At 41.2% G+C, this 18,776-nt stretch overlaps 1 protein-coding gene across 6 annotated transcripts in view; it reads left to right on the top strand.

Annotated features, from left to right (window-relative positions):
• The window catches only part of PLCB4 (phospholipase C beta 4), a 454,629-nt gene that overhangs the window by 289,961 nt on the left and 145,892 nt on the right, over positions 1–18,776 (top strand). The window lies entirely within an intron of this gene.

The raw sequence follows: 18,776 nt of genomic DNA, 5'->3' as shown, positions 1-18,776 counted from the left end.
GCTAGTCATTTGCTCTGCTCATTCCCTTTATACAGACCAGTGTGTCCAAAGCTTTGCCTGTCCCCACGTCTATCATTCATTGTTTGTGCCCCTGCAAGGTGGTGATGGACGCTGCCTTCCTGTAGAGCAAGGGCTTTGGGCCACCAATCTGTTTAGAAGGGCTGGGTAGGGGAGTTGAACCCTTGTTGCATAGTAAATACATTGTTTTTCTTAGATTATACTTGAATTTGAGGTGACTTGGGGAGGGGCTTATGAAATTGGGGCTTCTAAGACAAAGTAAAATGTGAAACTTAACTAAAACTGCATTTAGAGTCAGACCTGGTGGCTAATTGGCAGACCCTCCCAAAGATGCAGAAACTGTCTTTGCATGAGGTCTTCTGTGGGTTAGCATAACTTAATACTTGTTAACTTAATTTTTCCAAAGTGTGTATCCTAGTACTCTGGATTTATAAGGATAGTGGCTTTTGAAGTAAACAATTGATAAAGAGAAAGGATGGGCCCAAATGTGGCTATTATTCCACCTTTGAACTAAAATAATGGATTGACAGCTGTTTATATGTCTGAAATTTTACCACTTCCATGAAATAACAACTAAGCGCATTCTGCTGTAAGAAGAAACAAAATAATATTCTACCACCTAGAGGCAACTGCTGGTACTTTTTTGGGAGTTTTCTTCTAGCTTTTTTGTTTGTTTGTTTGTTTTGTTTTGTTTTTCTTTTATTTTCTCGGCTGTACTTGAAATCATAGAATAATCTTTTAAAAATATAAATCAGGTCCTGTTCCACCTCTATACGGAATGCTTTCCCATTGTAAGATAAAGGAAACTCTTCAGAATGAAATACAGGGCCTTCTGTAATTTGGTTCTTGCCTAGTTACCAAACCCTTATTTTCTACCAGTTTCCTATGTACACTCTCTACTATAGCCATAGCAAACCATTTACGGTACCCCTCCCAGTGAACTGTTGTATTACATGCTTTGTGTAGGCTGCTCCCTCTTCCCGAAATGCATTCGTTTCAATATATTTGGTTGGCAGACTCATCCTTTAGAACCCAGATGAAAAATCTCCACCTCTGCAATAGCTTTCTGACCCAGATAGGTGATGACTTCTTTGTGTGACTGCTAACCTACCCTTGCATCCATGATGCTGCCTCCACATTTTATTTAATATTTCTGTCTCTCTTATATTCAGAGTTTCTTGAAGTCAGACACTGTATTTTACTTATCTTTCTTTCTTCATGGACTAGCAGAATGCTTGCAACTGCCAAACTCAGTGTAGATGTCTAGCATCAGAAAGGATTTTAGATACAATTCATTTCAACATAGTCTTTTATTTATTTGTTCATTTTCTGGCTAGTGGTGAAAGGACTTAATAATACTTGTGTGAGGATCTGAGCTTCAAGGAATTCAAATTATCAGGGTAAACCATAGGAAATTTTCATCTTTTAAGTAAAAATTTATCACTACCAAAATTTTATATAGTTCACAGCTGGCGTGAAAAGTACACACGCGTTGTATAAAAGTAGTGCAATTGACTGCTTTTACCTACATACTTTACAGAAGTTGCAGAGAAGGCCAAGGACTAACTTGGGTACATATTCAAGTCTTTCTCCCAGGTAAGCTGGATTTAGGTTAGGTACCTGTGTCACCAGGACAATAATGTACAGAAGAAAAAGTATTATCTTTTCCTCACTTATCATTGGTAATAGCTAAGACCCATAACAAAAGGCATATTAACAAGAAAAAAGTATATAACATTATTTATTTATTTATTTGAGACAGAGTCTTACCTTGTCACCCTCGGTAGAGTGCTATGTCATCACAGCTCACAGCAACCTCCAGCTCTTGGGCTTAAGCGATTCTCTTGCCTCAGCCTCCCAAGTAGCTGGGACTATAGGCACCTGCCACAGCACCCAGCTATTTTTCTTTTGTTGTTGTTGTTGCAGTTTGGCTGGGCCGGGTTTGAACCCGCCACCCTCGGTATATGGGGCCAGTGCCCTTACTCACTGAGCCACAGGTGCTGCCCAAAAGTATATGAGGTTATTTAATGTAAGTTTTACTTGGCATGGGAGCCTTCAGAAATGAAGACCCAATGCAACAGGGAAACCTGTATATTTTTATGCTTAGATTTGTGGGAGAGTGGCCAGTTGTGCAAAAGTGTGATTGGAAAAAAGGGGTATGATCTAATAGAAATAAATCAGTGGGCACCATGGCAAGGCCTGCTTGTTCAGATTCTTCTGTGTCCCTATGTCTTTAGAAATAAGGACATTTCTTTCCTCCATGTACTGAGAGGACCTCTCTGAAATGAGGATCTTATGATCTACTGTTGAGGAAGGTCAGCTTGGCTTCATACCTGCCGCAAAGGGGAAAGATAAGAGGAAGGTGAGAGTGATCTTCTGCTTCTGCTGTTGTCTCAATGGCCAGGTGGCCCACATATTGGGGTAGCATATCTGAACCCAGTCGATGGCCATTCCTTAGTGTAAGCTGATGAGAAGTATCTTTACTGGAATCTGTGAGAGCATTCCAGAAGATCTGCTGTTTTCCAAACAAACATCCCAGGCTCTGGAAATCTATAGGATAATTTAAAAATACTACATGGTATCTAATAATTCAGAGAAGGTCATTTTTGAAAGGATTAAATGTAATCAATGGCCTAGTATCTCTCCTGCTATCATGTGAGCAAAACTGTATTAGAGTAAAAAGTACTTTTCTTCATAAGAAAGTGAAAAGTAATTTGATGAATTAGAGGTTCATCATCATTTGGATCTTTTATTCTCCCAGTGGTTTTCTTTGATTGTTAATCATCACAACTTATATTTGGAAATACTGATCACCTGTGCTTTTAAATGCATTTGCTTTTCTTTTGAGTTCTTCTGGAAAAGAGGTAAAGTTAGAAGGAAAGAAATCTTAAACAAGTATTAAATACAGTTTAGCTAAGCTTTCCATTTTTTGAGGGCTGTTTTACTAGGATTTTAAGCAAAAACACTTTAACTTTATAAAGCAAATGTGCCTCTTCTTAACATATCAAACCAGAAGGCCCAAATAGTATTTCAGTATTTCCACCTGGATGACAGCCGGGTTTTCTTTTCTTTCCTTTTTTTAATTAAATTTCCCAATCCTCTGCTACTTAGTTCTTTGGATCCAGAGCCATGAAAATATTTAAGGCAACAAAATGTAAGCACAAAAGGTTTGTATCTATAGATTGTGCATGAACAGCACTGAGAAATGACAGCTGAGCCACTGGAAAGAACAGATACTAGAAAAATCGAACCCAAGCACCCCTAAAGTGTCACAACAAAGGGACCTTTTGTGAAGGGGAGTAAATGCTCTCAGCACCACTTAATAACTGATATTATCATCATGACCTGAAATAGCAGGTAAACATTAAATTATGTTCCACATATTTGTTTTAAAGAAAGCAGGGATGTGTCCTAAGCAGTGAGTAAACACTCACTAGGCCAGGACAAAAAAATTGCAGGGCTATTGTTTTTAAAAAATACTATTTGGTCAGTAAATATAGTAAATGCAACTGCGTGTATGTTTTGTTTTATTATTTCTTGATTACTGAGGAATTCTCTTTGAGGCAGCCAGAATTTCAGAAATTACATTACCTAGCACCCTGCATGGTAGCATCAATTGTATTGCCATACCACTTCTGAATCTGTATTGTTCATGACTTACAAGTTCATTCAATCAAAATATATTTGTTAACTCTTTAAAATAGAGATTTGTCTCTTGTGGGGGAAAGAAACAGCAGTGCTTGTAGAAACACATGCAACCCAGATGTCTTTAATTCCACCCGTATCTTGACTTCGATAAAGGTCTGATGACCCCATCACCGGTCGGGTCAGGGTCCTGCCCAGTTGGTCCTAGAATTCCTAGGTGCTCACGTTCTCTTGGTGATGACTTGTCCTCCAATATGCCTTGTTTCCTCTCAGTTACCATGACTGTTGCTTACTCCAATTTGCTTCTGTTCCTAAACCCATTGTATCATGAAACCGCAGAAACACAAGGATGTTGTGTGAAGTAGACATTTCTTGGAGATTTGGTGGCAGCAGAAGATTATAGTACAAAGCAGGGCACAGTTGAAGATTAAAAATCAGATGATTCTGAATAAATTTCATTAGCCAATCTGGCCAAAGAGTGTCTCTTTTTGTCTTCTTTTGTCTCATTTCTCCACAAAAATACATGTTCCTATTTCTTTCTTAATCATCCATCACAGTCCTTTTCTAGTTCATTCTTTCCCAAATGCATTTGTTTAAAAAAAAAAAAAAATTCTCCCTCTCAAGCAAGGAAGAACTGAAAATTCAAGTCTTTTTCTCATCCAGAGCTATTGGGTTCCCTTTTTACCTCAAACTCTCCCATCCAGACTCTTCTGAGACCTCCCTTTTTCGTAAGCCCAAAGGTCAATGTATGTACTTAAAACAAACAAGCAAGATCTAAAAAAGAACTTTATTCTTAAGAGGAAGGCTCTGTCCTGGATAAGTGCTCACCACAGAACTTTCTGCAGTGATGAAAATAGTCCACATCTGTGCTGCCTGTTAATGGAAGCCACTAGCTATGTGGGCTGCTCAGCACTTGACATTGGATTTAATTTTACTTAATTTTAAATTTACACAGGTGCTTGTGGCTGTCTTATCAGATGGTGTCCAGGGGTGTCCAGCCTGTGGTCTTTGAGCCACAGGCAGATTATTTGAGGCCTGTTTTGCTTAACCGTGGTGTCCAATATCATGTAATTTATTCACAGACTTTTTTGTTGCTTATCATTTTTTTTATTTTTTAGTGTTTTGTGTTTTTAAAGTGTGGCCCAAGACAACTCTTCTTCCAACGTGTGGTGGAAAAAAAAAAAAAAAAAAAAGGTTGGCTACTCCTAGCAGACAATCAACTCAAAAAGCACAACCAGATTTAAAAATACCCACCTCCTTTCTCAACACAAAGAAATTGTTCTCAATGCATTTCATTGAAATGTACAATTTTCATTAGCTGTTTCTTCTTAGCAGCAGCTAGAGCAGAGATTGAAATGTTTTACAGATTAATTCATGTCAGCCGCCAGCCCTGCCCTCCCCACAACACAAATCCTAGCCTGGGCTATAGCCCCTTTTTTCACCCATGGGACTTTATTGTATCTGAGGCCGGCTGTCCACATGGAGTCCCTTTCTCTGGCAAAGTCTTGGTCTTTACCCTTGCCTCCCCATCTTCCACCCTCCACACACACACACACAAATGGAGACCGTTTGTGCTTACAAGTGCTGCCTGGAAAACTGAGACACTATCGGGGTTGCCAGACCCAGAGGAGTATCAGAATTCAGGATCAATAAAAACTCCCAAGTAGGGCAGAGTGGGACTTTGGCCTCTTTCCAAGGCTGTTCTGAAATCAAATTGTGAGTTACCACACGGAGATGAGAAAAGCCCAGGCGGCCTACACTCCACATGCTGTTCATCTCCGAGGCAAAGCATTTTCCAAATACAGTTTTTATAAAGTTAAAAACACAACCCTTGCACAAAGTATTCTGATTGGAAGATTTATTTCACTCCTTACTCTGGACACCAACAGAATGATAAAGCCTGTTCTGAGAGCCGTTGAGCAGGAGAATTTTATATAGTCAGGAAAAGAGAGCTAGGTAAGTTGTCAATTAGATGCAAAGCCAGTTAATACTCTATAAGGCAATAAAGCTATAACCCGTGATGAAGTTGTCTTTTTCTATGAGGCACAGTCATGTGCATCTTTGTAGTACAACAACAAATTTGTTACTTATCTATTTAACGTCAAAGAAACAGGGCCCTAAATAATACAAAGCAAAGGTACATTCTTCTATAGATGTAAATCATTCACTGGTGGGCCTCTTAAATAGTGCTCCCATATAACATTGAAAAGATTTATAGCTATCTTTATGAGCTTAGTTTTAACTTTGAATAATTTAAATTGTACAACAGAATCAAGGATATACATGTATTTATATTAAAGGATACTTAAAGAGTCGTCATAATGATAATTATAATTATATTTGTTTTTCAACTCTTAGAATGAACATAACGGTAGACAAAACATTTAATTATTATTGACAAAATACAATGGAAAAGATGTTGCCTTTGTCTGTGTAAAGTTGGGTGCAGACAGGCATTGGAAGACAGAAGGTCACAAAACAAAAAACACAATAATTTCAGATTAGTAGGAGTTGAGAAAAAGATAGGGAAAATGGAGTTATATTTCTGTATTTTTGTCCCAAGGAACCTATTATGTGCATGGCACATGGTGGTTAATGAGTTCGCTTATTATCTTGCCACAAGTTCTGCTTTCTTCAAGGCCTTGTCTCTGCTGTAATTGGACATATAAAACAAAACAAAAAAAGTTTCGCTATCACTTTCTTATCCATCAAATTAAGTACAGGCTGTTCAGTTTGAAACTCTGGGTCCTGGGCATGCAGCTCCTGAAGCCCTTCACCCTCATCCCTCGTGTCGTGATGGAGAAGGTGGTGGGTGTGCTCCTCTGGGTGTCGGAAGGGACCACGGGGGAGCAGATGAGGGGAAGACTTAGGGAGGAGGCTGCTTTCATGCTCAGTCTTGATTGATGTGGCCTTCAACCAATCAAAGCACGGCTATGATTAGGGGCGCGGTCAGGGCTTCTTTGAGAGTGTGGGTGGAACAGCACATTCTGTTAGGGAAAAGAGACTTGTCCCGCTGGGGGCAGAGGGTAGGGGGTGGAGTATAGCAATGGAGCTACAGAGAGGGGCAGTGTCCCTACCATAAATAGCCTTACTTACCAGCCCATGGCCTTGGCATGAGATCCTGAAAGCTTAGGGAGCCCTTGATGGGTTTTTAGCAGAGGAGTCCCAAGTTCTGGATGATAAATAACAAGTGGATGTGGCTGGATTAGTTGTGTGAATATTCAACTAATATTGAATTGGGAGAGTTGTGGTGGGATTGATGCACCCAATGGACAGTTGATCAGATGCACAGAGGCAAAAAAAGGGGAGATTGTGAGTTCAGAAATGAATTAGAGAATTTTCTAATATGGTGGATGTAGGTCAGGGAGAGTGAGGTGTGCAGGTTGAGTTTGAATTTCTAGCACTGGAAGCTGGACAGCCTTGACACAAGGCCAAGAGAATGCCGGAGAGGTACCCGCCTAGAGTCACCTACATTCCTCCTCTCCCTGAAGTGGGGAGGGGAGGTGAAAGCAGTGTTTATCATTAAATCTCCTGCAGTACCCGAGAAGCATTTTGCATACAATAGGAATCACTTAAGTAATATGTGGGTATAGAAAATGAGTTGAGCAGAAAGGGAACTGAACATACTAAGTGCTCCAAGAGGATGAACAAATGGGTTTGTTCTCCTCCCGCAGCTCTCCTCCCCTGGACTGCTGGCACCCTGCTGGGGTTGAGGAATGGGGTCCTCACAGCCACAGGCTTCTACCCTGTGGCCTCCCAAGCAGGTAACGCTGCATCCTCAGGCGAAGGGTTCTTTTAAAAGCAATATTGAAGTATCTTTCAGAAGAGATACCACATACATGGGTCATTACAGAAGTTTTCAGATGCACAAAAATCAAGAAACATAAAATCCACAAAGATAGAAACCAATGAAGCCTCTCAGTAACACCTGTAAGCCCAGCAACTTGAAACTTGCCCAGGTGACTCAGAAAGAATGCTGTCAACTGTGCCTCTTGGAAGTGAAATAATGGACCATAACACAATCTGTCTCAAAACTTTTGTAGTTACCTACGTACCTAGACTTCTTGAAAAAAAATTTGTAGAGGATCTCTCACCTCTTTCCCTACCAAGGGAATGTTACAAGGTAAACCCAGGTATTTGAAGGGTGAGGTTTGAATCACAGCCAGTTGCTGGAAGCCCCATCTCCCCACTGAGCCTCAGAACCACCTGGAAGAGCTTTTCATAAAGACAGATGGCCACTTCCTCTTGAGATGTTATCTGAGGGGTCTCCTGTGTGCTCCTGTGTGGCTCAGGCATCAATAGCTAGGAAAGAAAAATCTCAGGTGAATCTAACGTGCAGCCAGTGGTGACAAAAGCGCCCCTAAAGGGTTAACTTTCAGAATGCTGTTGATGCTGAGATCATTGGCCCATGGTCTGTGAGTAAGTTATCCATCAGTCTAGGTGGAAGGTGATAACTGAGGTTTCATGAGTCTGAACTGAAAGCCTGTTTATGCAGAAAGATTTGAATCCAAAACCCCCCAACAATTAGAATATGCTAATTATAATTGGGGTAAGATTATATATTGTTTATAGGTACACATCATGTTTATATAGTGTGTGAATTATATTGAAATCCTTTGGCTACAACAACCTATGTAATGACAATGTTAAACAATCTTGAGAACAGCTGACCCTTTAATGATTCAGAAATGTACTTTAAGTCTTACCAGAGGCAGCATTAGTTATATCAGTTAAATTATTAGGTACTAAGGGAACAAATGAGGAAGATTTTTGGGGGTTTTTTTTTTTTGTTTGTTTGTTTGTTTTGAGATGGAATCTCTTTTGTCTAGGTTAGAGTGCCATGGCCTCAGCCTCGCTCACAGCAACCTCAAACTCCTGACCTCAAGCAATCCTCCTGCTTCAGCCTCCCAAATAGCTGGGACTACAGGCACCTGTCACCATGCCCTGATAGTTTTTCTATTTTTAGTAGAGATGGGGTCTTACTCCTGCTCAGGCAGGTCTCAAACTCCTAAGCTCAAGGGACCCTTCCACCAGAGCATCCCAGAGTACTAGGATTAAAAGAGTGAGCCACCACGTACAGCCAGCAAGTATTTTTTTAGATGAAATTTAGAGTAAGTTGGATAACATAGAATGTATTTCTTAGAGTCATTACCAGTTACAGCTTAAAAATTTTATATTTTCTTCATCCATATTGCCAGCCAATGCTCTACATGGCTGAGATAAAGCAGGGAACAAGACAAAGTCTCAGGAGTGGACAGTCTAGAGACAGGGTTGGACTGTATATCAGAAAGTGTGGAAATGAGCAAGTTTCCAGTAATGTTAGACAACTTTCATATTGTCTTCAGAGAGACAGCAAGACCCTCAGGAGTAGGGGAGGAGCATTGCTGCGGGTTGGTGGTCAGGGAAGGCTTTCCTCAGGAGTTGACATTTGAAGTAAGAGCTGACAATAAGGAAAAGAGCCAGTTTGGCCAAGAACTAAGGGGAAAGCATTCCCGGAGATGGAAACAGCAAATGCACGGCCTAAACAGTATCGGCAAGCTGAAAGAGCAAGTTGACGTGGTCATTGTGTGGCATGGTCATCATGGTCATCATGAGAAGTGGTCATCGTGAGAAGAAGTGGTCATCATGGGTGGGGATGTGGTCAGAGAAGTCTTAAGGTAAGCGGAGGCCCTGCTGCAGAGTGGCAGTTCAATCCAGTCCTCAATCCAGCATCCTGGGCACCACCTGAAACCTTACTAGAGATGTACGTTTTTGGGCCCATCCCACAGACTTACCAAATCAGAAACTCCAGGTATGGGCCCAGCCAAATGTCTTTTAACAGCCCTTCAAGGAAGTCCAATGCATACTCAAGTATGAGAATAAACAGTGTAGAACCAGCCAAGGAGCGTGGATTTCATTCTGATTGCTGTAGGAAGCCACTGTCAACGGATTCGTGATGTGATTTACACTGGGGAGATAGTTATTCTGGTAGCTGTACAGAGATGATTTGTAACAGAGGCCAAGGGGTTGGAGAACAGGATTTTAAGGAAGGCAGAGTCTTAATCCTTCCTCTGATTGGCTATCTCCATAGGCAAGGTTTTTTTTTAACATCTCTGTGCTAGAAAATAGGGGATGTTGAGGTGGGAAGGTCTGAAGAGGATCAGTTTTCCACTTGAAGGGTCTATGGTTCTGCACCTACCTGCCTTTCTTGTCATTGCAGCTGTGTGACTTCTTCTTGATGGGATAAGAAAGCTAATGTGGGCATCTGGGCACTCCTGGTTGGCCTGAACACTGAAGCAACCCAAAGCAGTAAGAGCTAGTGTCAGCCAGGTCTTTGCAAAAACACCCAGGCCTGTTCCTTCCCTTGGACCAGCCTTTGAAATAACAGTGCTAATTAATGTTATCTGGGCTTTTGTGACCCCCAAAGCTCAGAGTTCACTTTCATCCAAGCCTGAGGCATTTAAGGAAATGTTTGTGTGGCTGGGAAAGTCCCAGAAAGTAAGGGAACTTGAAGACAAAAGAGTCTGGTTTGAGCCTTGACCCTGACATTTATAAGTTCTGACCTTGAGCGAGTCCCTTCACCTGTCTGAGTAAACACTGATCTCATCTCAATTGGGAACAATATACCTACACCAAAGGATCCCAGGCACAGAATGGGAACCACCCAGTGTGTGGAGATGCTGCTTCAGAGTGAAGACTCCACCCGTGAGAGGAGTTCCCATTCTGTTCCATCGTGTTTCAAGTTCTCATTCAGAGTAAATAAAATGTTCAACCAGTTGCTCAGTGAATGCTACTGCCAACTGTAAAGAGATGTTATTAGTCACCCCTTAGCCTTAACCAGACTCCTAAATTAATTCATTGAACAGTTATCAACTACAAAGAGCTGTTATTAATCACCAGAATCTTCATAGCAAAATCTTACATGTTCTAGTAGTAACTAGATTTAACTTCTCCCACCTTTGATTTTCTTTTTTTTGTATTAAATCATAACTGTGTACATTGATGCATTTATGGGGTTCAGTGTACTGATTTGATATACAATGTGAAATGTTTACATTGAACTAAGTAACACATCCATCACAATTATACTCTTTTCTTAATAGTTTTGAAATGTACCATTGCATCATGCACATTAGGTGAGGTTCCCCCCAAATACCACCGCCCCATCCCCTCTCTCTCTCCTCTTCCCTTCTACTTTCTGGCCTATAGTTATGTTTTACCATTTGTATGAATGTGTAGGTGATGATATATTGATTTCATAATAGTACTGAGTACATTGGATACTTCCCCCCCATTCGTGAGATACTTTACTAAGAAGAATATGTTCTAGCTCCATCCAAGTAAACATAAAATATGTACACCATGGAATACTAGTAATGCAGCTTTAAAAAAAGATGGAGACTCCACCTTTGATTTTCTGCCTTAAGGTAGAGTGGCGGTTAGTTGATTAACAGAAGTCCAGGATAATCCTGGGTTTTGGCCACACAGACCTTTGATACATATCTGTTCCTTTATTTGTGGGTAAGGTCAGAAGAGCAATAGCAAAGTTTAAGGGTCCTCCTTCTATCCTTCTCTGCCTCTTAGTTTGTTAGCTTGAGGAAGAAAGAGCCACTTCTCTGGGCGCAAAGGAAGGTGTGGCTTGATAGGAGTAATGAAAACACACCTGTTAAATAAGAGGTATGCAAAGAACACTAATTTGTATAGCTAGCTCTTCTAGAACCTAGAGAATAGAGAAATCTAGACAAATTGGAACTCTCGAAGACAATTTCCCCAAAGAGGAATTAATTACCAGACCTCAGTCTGCACTAACTGGAGGGTAGAGTTACAGGAAGGCACAGTGGATATAAGTGAGCCTGGTTTGAGGTCCCGCTGGAAGACATTGCATCAAGTCTGGAAGGGAGCATTGAGGCCTGAAAGAGAGAAAAGGGCATGAGTTAGAAATGCAGAGAGAAAAGGGTTTAGAGGACTTAATCAGTGGTCAATATTTGTGTCAATTTTTGCTGGAAACCACCAAAGCTTAGCGATTTAAGACAGCACCATTTATGTGGTCCGTGATTCTAGGCCTCAGAGCTCTGGGATAGGCTCAGCTGAGCACACTTAGGTGTTTACTGGTCTGCTGAAAACTGTCTTATCTCCATCCCACCTAATCTGTGATCCTCCTACAGGCAGGTGGGGAGGGTTATTTCCTGACTACAGCCATGTTTCTGCCACATTCTGTAGGCTTCAGCAAGGCATGGGCCAGGCGGGGGCTGAAGGAGTGCGTGGGTACATTCCACTGCTGCGTAGAAGATGAAAGAGTCACATTCAGAGGGGTGTGGACACAGGGAGGGGTGGAAGTTTGTGGCCCTTCTTATGAGCAACCACACCTCCCTGGGGCCTCCTGAAGTAGAAGATCATCTCATGCTGGAAAGAACGGGCATAGAACTTTTTCTGTAAAGGCTACATACTAAATAGTTTACATTTTAAAAGCCATGTAACCTCTTTGTACTCAGCCATAATGTAGTGTGTGTATAGCACAAAAGCAACTAGAGAACACAAACAGTATGTCAGTAAGAGTGCAGGCCTCTGGCTCCTAGCTTAGAAGACAAACATGCCACAAAAAATGAAAAAAAAAATAGTTTTAATGGGTATAATTAAATAATTTCATTTCAAATATTTACTTGTATTCCTCACTTTCTCTTAAAGCTGCATTATATTTTTAATTTAGCCATCCTCCTTTTCCTTTTGATAATTATATTATTGTATCAGCTTTTGCTGCATAACAAATCACTTTGTTTTCTAAGATGTTTTTTTCTTTTTGCTTGCTCTTTTCGTTTTTACGTTTCTTCCCTCTCCAAGACATTTCTTTGGGCTTGCTCTTCTTTATTTCCTCACAAAAGGAGAAAGTAATTCTTTTTTTTGGAGGAATATAAACATCTCACTCATAAATGATGTCTAAGTCAGTCTCATGGAAAATTCTCATACTTGAGATTCATGCTTCTAGGGTGCAAGGAAGACAGCTTGTTCACGGGTAGACGTGAGAAGCGTCCTTTAGGAAACTAGAGAATATGTGGGATGGTGCTGGATTTATAAGGAGCTTATGGCAACAGTGAAAAACGGGAAGGAAGTATGGAAGTGATGAGTCAATTAAATAGTAATAAGCTGAGGAGCTACTTAGGTCTCCCTAGTATTAATATCACCGTGCGGTGCCAAAGCACTTACTTAAAATTCAACAGCTAAAATTACAGTGCTAGATTCTCTATTGCTTCTCTCCACACTGCAGTGTAAAGAGGAAAATTCTCAATATTAGCTACTTCAAACCACGTCTGTGGACTATAGGTGAACAAGAAGGTGCCTTAATTAGGGATGATGAGGACAGCCTCGTAGATCTCCAGCGTGATGGTGAAGAGCCCCCAAAGGACATCCTGGCATCATTCTCTTGGCACATTCTCTTTGAAATTGCATTGTGTTCATGCATGTGGCCTAGCCATGGAATGAATAGAGTCCATTCAGATGTGAACAAATGGACAGTCTGATGAAACAGCACATTTTAAAGTGAATAATGTTGAAGTCCCTTCTTTGAGTAATAAAATTGTATTTCTTTAAACCTATGCAATTGCGTGCCAGTGAATTCCCTATTTCTGAAAGTATAAGAAAGTATTTTGTTGTTGTAGTTACTTGTTTTGGGTTGTTTTAGAGAGGGTACTCTATTATCAGGACACAGCACAGAAACCAGACCATGGGATATATGTAGATATGTAGGAAGAGGTAAATGGATTATCTCATGTAATTATGGAGGCTAGGAAAATCTCATGAACTTTTCTCTACTAGCTGGAGGCTTAGAAAACCCAGAGGGATAGTTCTAGTCAAACGTGAAGGCCTGAAAACCAGAGGAGACAGTGTTGTGTAAGTCAAAGCCCAAAGGTCTGACCGCCAGGAGCACCATATCCAATGGGGGAGAAGATGAATTTCACTTGCCTTGTCTGACCGCCAGGAGCACCATACCCAATGGGGGAGAAGATGAATTTCACTTGCCTTGTCTGACCGCCAGGAGCACCATACCCAATGGGGGAGAAGATGAATTTCACTTGCCTTACTTCCACCCTTTTATTCTGTGATGGACTGGGTGATGCCCCACCTGTGTTGGAGAGGGCAGATCTTGTTTCTCAGAAATAATGTTTTACCAGCTACCTGGGAATCCCTTAGCCCAGTCAAGCTAACACATAAAATTATTCATCACAGGTGTTTTCTAGTCTTACAGTAGAAACATGCACAGACCTTGTGCTTAACAAAAGGTGTACCAACATTATTTCACTTAAGTTTCACAACAACTCCATTGCTAAGTAGGTCTTTTCAGGCTCATGCCACTTCTTAAACCAGGGCTTCAGATAGCGAAGCACCTTGCTCGAGGCTTCATAGTCTGTTTCATGCTGAGCAGAAAGACTTTATAAGAGCTAACTTACTGTGGTTCTGCAAGGATGGTTCCAGACCATGAGCAGCACCTGTGAATGTGTTAGAAATGCACATTCCCGGGCCCCACCCAGAACTACAGAATCAGAACCTCTGCAGGTAGGGTCCAGCTCTCTATGTTTCAAGAACCCTCACCCCCAAGTGACTGTGATAATACAGGTCAAATTTGAGAGCATAGAGCAAGATGAGAAGTTTTAGACTTATCAGAAGGATAACAAATTAATTCAGTTTAAAGTTCTTTATTGCTTATCTCCCTCAAACAGTCAATACAGGTAAAAGGGTGAGTGAAACACTGTTGAATGAAAGAGACTTCATTTTCTGGGCACATCAGTTTTTATTCACTCCTTCCATGTGTCAGGCACAGTCCAAAGAACTTGACACCAGTGGTCTCTTCAAACCCTCCAGTGTTTATAAGGATTAAATAAGATTATTTCCCACCCTTTGCAGATGATGAAAGAGAAACTTAGGGCACTGAAGGAACTGACTACTGTATTAGTCTATTTGCACTGCTTAAAGAAAATACCCGAGGCTAGGTAATTTATAAAGAAAAGTGGTTGATTTGGCTCACACTTCTGCAGACTGAACAAGAAGTGTGGCGCCAGCATCTGCTCCAGTGAGGACTTCAGGGAGCTTCCGACAGTGGAGAAGGCAAAGGGGAGCAGACGTATCATATGGTGAGAGAAGGCTCAAGAGAGGGGGGAGGCGGCTCCAGGATCTTTTACAGAACCAGACCTCAGGGGAACTTCTAAGACAAAAACTCACCCATGATGTCAGGAAACGCACTAAGCCATTCACAAGGGATCTGCCCACATAACCCAAACACCTCCCACCAGGCCCCCCATTCCATGCTGGGGATCAGATTTCAACATGAGATTTGGTAGGGGGGACATCGAAACCATATCACCTACTAACCAACACAAGTAAGTGATGGAGCCAGTATCCAGATCTGGTAAATTGATAAAAAGAACCCCACGAGAATCACAGCTTTATGACTCCAGATGGCAGCCAGCAGAAAAACATTTCTGGGGGAAGATATGTATGATATAAACAATATACAAAAAAAAATAATTTTTTCTAAAGCACACTAATGGAATCTAGAACCAACAATCCATTTAGTTCTTTTATTATTTACTATTTGCTTATCATAATTATTATACTACTATAAGTCCAGGGACTTAATCTGATTCTCTTAGGGAAATGAGAATGGAAAGAATTTATGTATTTATTTATTTATTTATTTATTTTTGAGACAGAATTTCACTTTGTCGCCCTTGGTAGAGTGCCGTGCTGTCACAGCTCACAGAAACCTCAAACTCTTGAGTCCAGGTGATTCTCTTGCCTTAGCCTCCCAAGTAGCTGGGACTACAGGTGCCTGCCACAAGGCCCAGCTATTTTTTGGTTGCATTTGTCATTGTTGTTTAGCAGGCCTGGCTGGGCTCGAACCCACCACCTTTGGTGTATGTGGCTGGCACCCTACTCGATATATGAGGTATATTATTTATATCACTGCCCCTCGTTGCCGTAAGAGCACTACATCTCTACCTTATTAAAATCAGTAAAAATAAGACTGTAAGGATAGAAAAATGTTAATCAGGTCTTTTTTAGTCTCTCATTTTGGGGGGGGGGAACAACGTAAAACATACTATATATTAAAAAAATAATATTTTCTTTCTTTTGCTGGAAAAGACCTAAAATATTCTCAGCAGAAAAGCCCATCTTTTTAATATTTAATGTTGATTTTGATGAATTAGCAGGAAGAATGTGGTTTTTAAACAACTTTCTCTTAAAGCCACAAACAGCAAGCATTTGCTCCAAAATGGTGCTTTGTCAGAATCTCCACTGGGGCGGATGGGCAGAGCCAGTGTATCTTCCCAGATATGGGGGTGATGGGGACCCATAACTCCTTCTACTTTAAAGTTAGCTGGGGGGGACAGTTTGCTGGCACCTCCACACCTCTTTTACTATGGATTGTCTTCTTCCAAGTGTCAAAAGGACAGGTTTAGATCCTCTTAACTTTGGCAAGATGCAAAAAGGAGCCTAGATTTTGAATGCTCACCAAAGTCAAGTTGCCAGGATATTGTTTGCAAATACAGAAAGGGTTTTTGTACCAAGTGGTATTTAGGGTAAACTCTTTGCCAAAGAACTCTTTCCAAAAGCTTGACATACATATGGGTATGGGTTTGGAGTTAAACAGAAGATGATTCAATTTTGGCTTTGCTACTCAAGAGATGTGACTATGAGTCAGTCTTAAATCCACTAAGCCACAGCTTTCCTTGTTTGAAAACTGGGAGTGATAATACTTACCTCCTGTTGCCATTATGAAGGATAAATATGATGGATCTTTATAGAATGTAAATAAGAGTGCGCCCTTCTCCTGGTGTTTTAAACCTTCATTCCAGGTTATTTCCCAGGTTTTCTGTGGCTTGCATGTCCCCTACATGAGCAACTTCACTGTCCCATCCATGTTCCCTGAACCTATCAGGCACATTCTGACCTCAGGGTCTTTGCACTTACTGTTCCTATTCTGGATTGCCATACCTCATATATCGTCAGTTCTCATGGTTCAGGTCCTCACTTTATTCAAGTTGTGTTGGAATATCAGCTTCCTCCAAGAGGCCTTCATGATCATCTTACATACACAAAGCCCCTCACCCTTCTCAATTGTTTCTATCTCTCCCTTATGCTTATTTTTTATTCATTGCCATATTCCCCCTAGACTATAACCGCAGAGAGCAGAGACTTTGCTGGGAATTCATTCATCACTTAACAAATATTTCTAAGGACTTCTATGATCCAGCAAATCCTTAATTACATATCTGAGAGTCAAATTTACTGTTACTTAAATGATTCCTCATTTTTAAGGAATTTTAAGAGTCTCGAGGAACTAGAAGTTGAAGTCTTATTTTTAGGAATCTAGAGAAAGGGTTAGCCAGAGACCACCATCTGTGGCAGACAAGGAGTTGTGCCGCTTAAATTGCCCTTCAAGAGAAACGGCCCCAGGAGTGCTGACAGCACACAGCACCCCTTGCAGCCTTGGTGCCCAGGTTCCCAGCCAGTGACTGGACATGACAGGGCCTTTCCTGTGTGGGTGTCCTGTGCTCTGAGGTCCCCGTCTGTCCACTGGTGGAGATGTTCTCAGAGCTGTCCTGCAGTCCACCATTCATCCCCACTGCCCCTTCCTGCTCCTCCTCCCACAGGTGCTATGCCTGAGGCACAGTATAGGGTGTGGAAAATCTCCCTGCCAACCCTGCTTCTCTTTCTCTTCCACAGCCATTTGCCCTAGTAAATATCTGAGACTTCCATTTCTGTCTTGATGTCCGTTTCTAGGTGGCCTGGCTGACGCAACAGCCCTCTCTCTAGGGTAGGAGGGTCCAGGCTAAGTTTTAGGGACTCTACACTCCCTGCAGAATTCTCTTGGTGGTAGCAGGGGTCCTTGTGTGATGTTTGTTCCAGGAATGGCTGAACTTTTTTATATGCAGTAACAAGTGATGGAGCCAGCATTGGCCCTCAGAGCCTGTAGAGCCTTTTATTCACACCGTGTATCTTTGAGCTGTAAATATAAGCTATTTCTGAAGACAGAAGTGGAACCAGAGTGACATATCATGCAGCCACTATGAAGAAAAACATTTTCAAAAGCTGCATTATTTAAATGTGAAAGCATACATTGGAAGGGAAGTTCCATGAAAGCCATTTGAGATTCCTCTCCTTTCAATGCCCCCTTTATTCAAATTGTCCATCATCTCCACAGAGCAATGGTTTAAAATGTTCTTTCCTGGGCCTACCTATTCAGATATGTCTTCTATGTCACTATGTTTTTAATCATTTGCTTAGTGTAACTTATTGTTCTGGAACTAATTGTGTTTTAATTAGAAATGCTTTACTAAAGAGAAGTCTTTCTCAGCTTGCGTCCATGTTTCCGGCATGTTCCAGAAGCACATCTCCTATTGCTTTTAGAATTATTATTAACATTATTATTATTATTTTGCTAGGGCAGGGAGGGGAGGTGACATGATTTTAATATTTACTGTAAATAATTATTATGAATCCTGTTTGTTTATCTCCATAGCACCTAGTTAAGCTCCAGCAGGCCAAATTTCAGTTTCTTTTAAAAAATATATAGTAATGTGAAAAATCAGAGAAAGTGGCATGCTTTCCTCTTGTTGCTTTTTGATAGCCATCGGCGACTCTTCCAAGCCAGGCCACAGAGAAAGGTGATGATGTTGTTCATTTCTGAGGCAAGAATAATATGAAAGGAGTGGATTAAATCTTTCCACTTGACACCAGAGTAAGTGTCCTCTTATCTCACAGTCACTGCTGAAATGAGCACTTTAAATGCTCTTGGTTGATTACGGAGGGAGAGACATTTCCATTTCCATGGGATTTATAACTCGAGACAGACAACAGGTCAGTCATCTTTAGTAGAAGATGGATGACTCACTTGACTGCACTCTTACCACCTGAACATACACTGTGCCGGCCAGGGAGGCGCAGGCCGGGCTGGGGATTATCTCTTCTGGTCACTACACTTCAAAATGCCCCTGAAAAGGAAAAAAGAAAGAAAATGTGACTTGTCTGAGCCAGCTGCTGTGAGGCCTGAATGCTGACCCAGGCTGGCTGGGGCAGAGGTAAACACAAGCTGACCTCCCTCTACAGAAACCAAACTTTTAATGAGTCAAAGTCAACAG

The sequence above is a fragment of the Nycticebus coucang genome, chromosome 21 (genome assembly GCF_027406575.1).
Source record: "Nycticebus coucang isolate mNycCou1 chromosome 21, mNycCou1.pri, whole genome shotgun sequence".
In the NCBI taxonomy this organism is placed as follows: Eukaryota; Metazoa; Chordata; class Mammalia; order Primates; family Lorisidae; genus Nycticebus; species Nycticebus coucang.
This window is presented reverse-complemented; position numbering and strand designations above follow the sequence as displayed.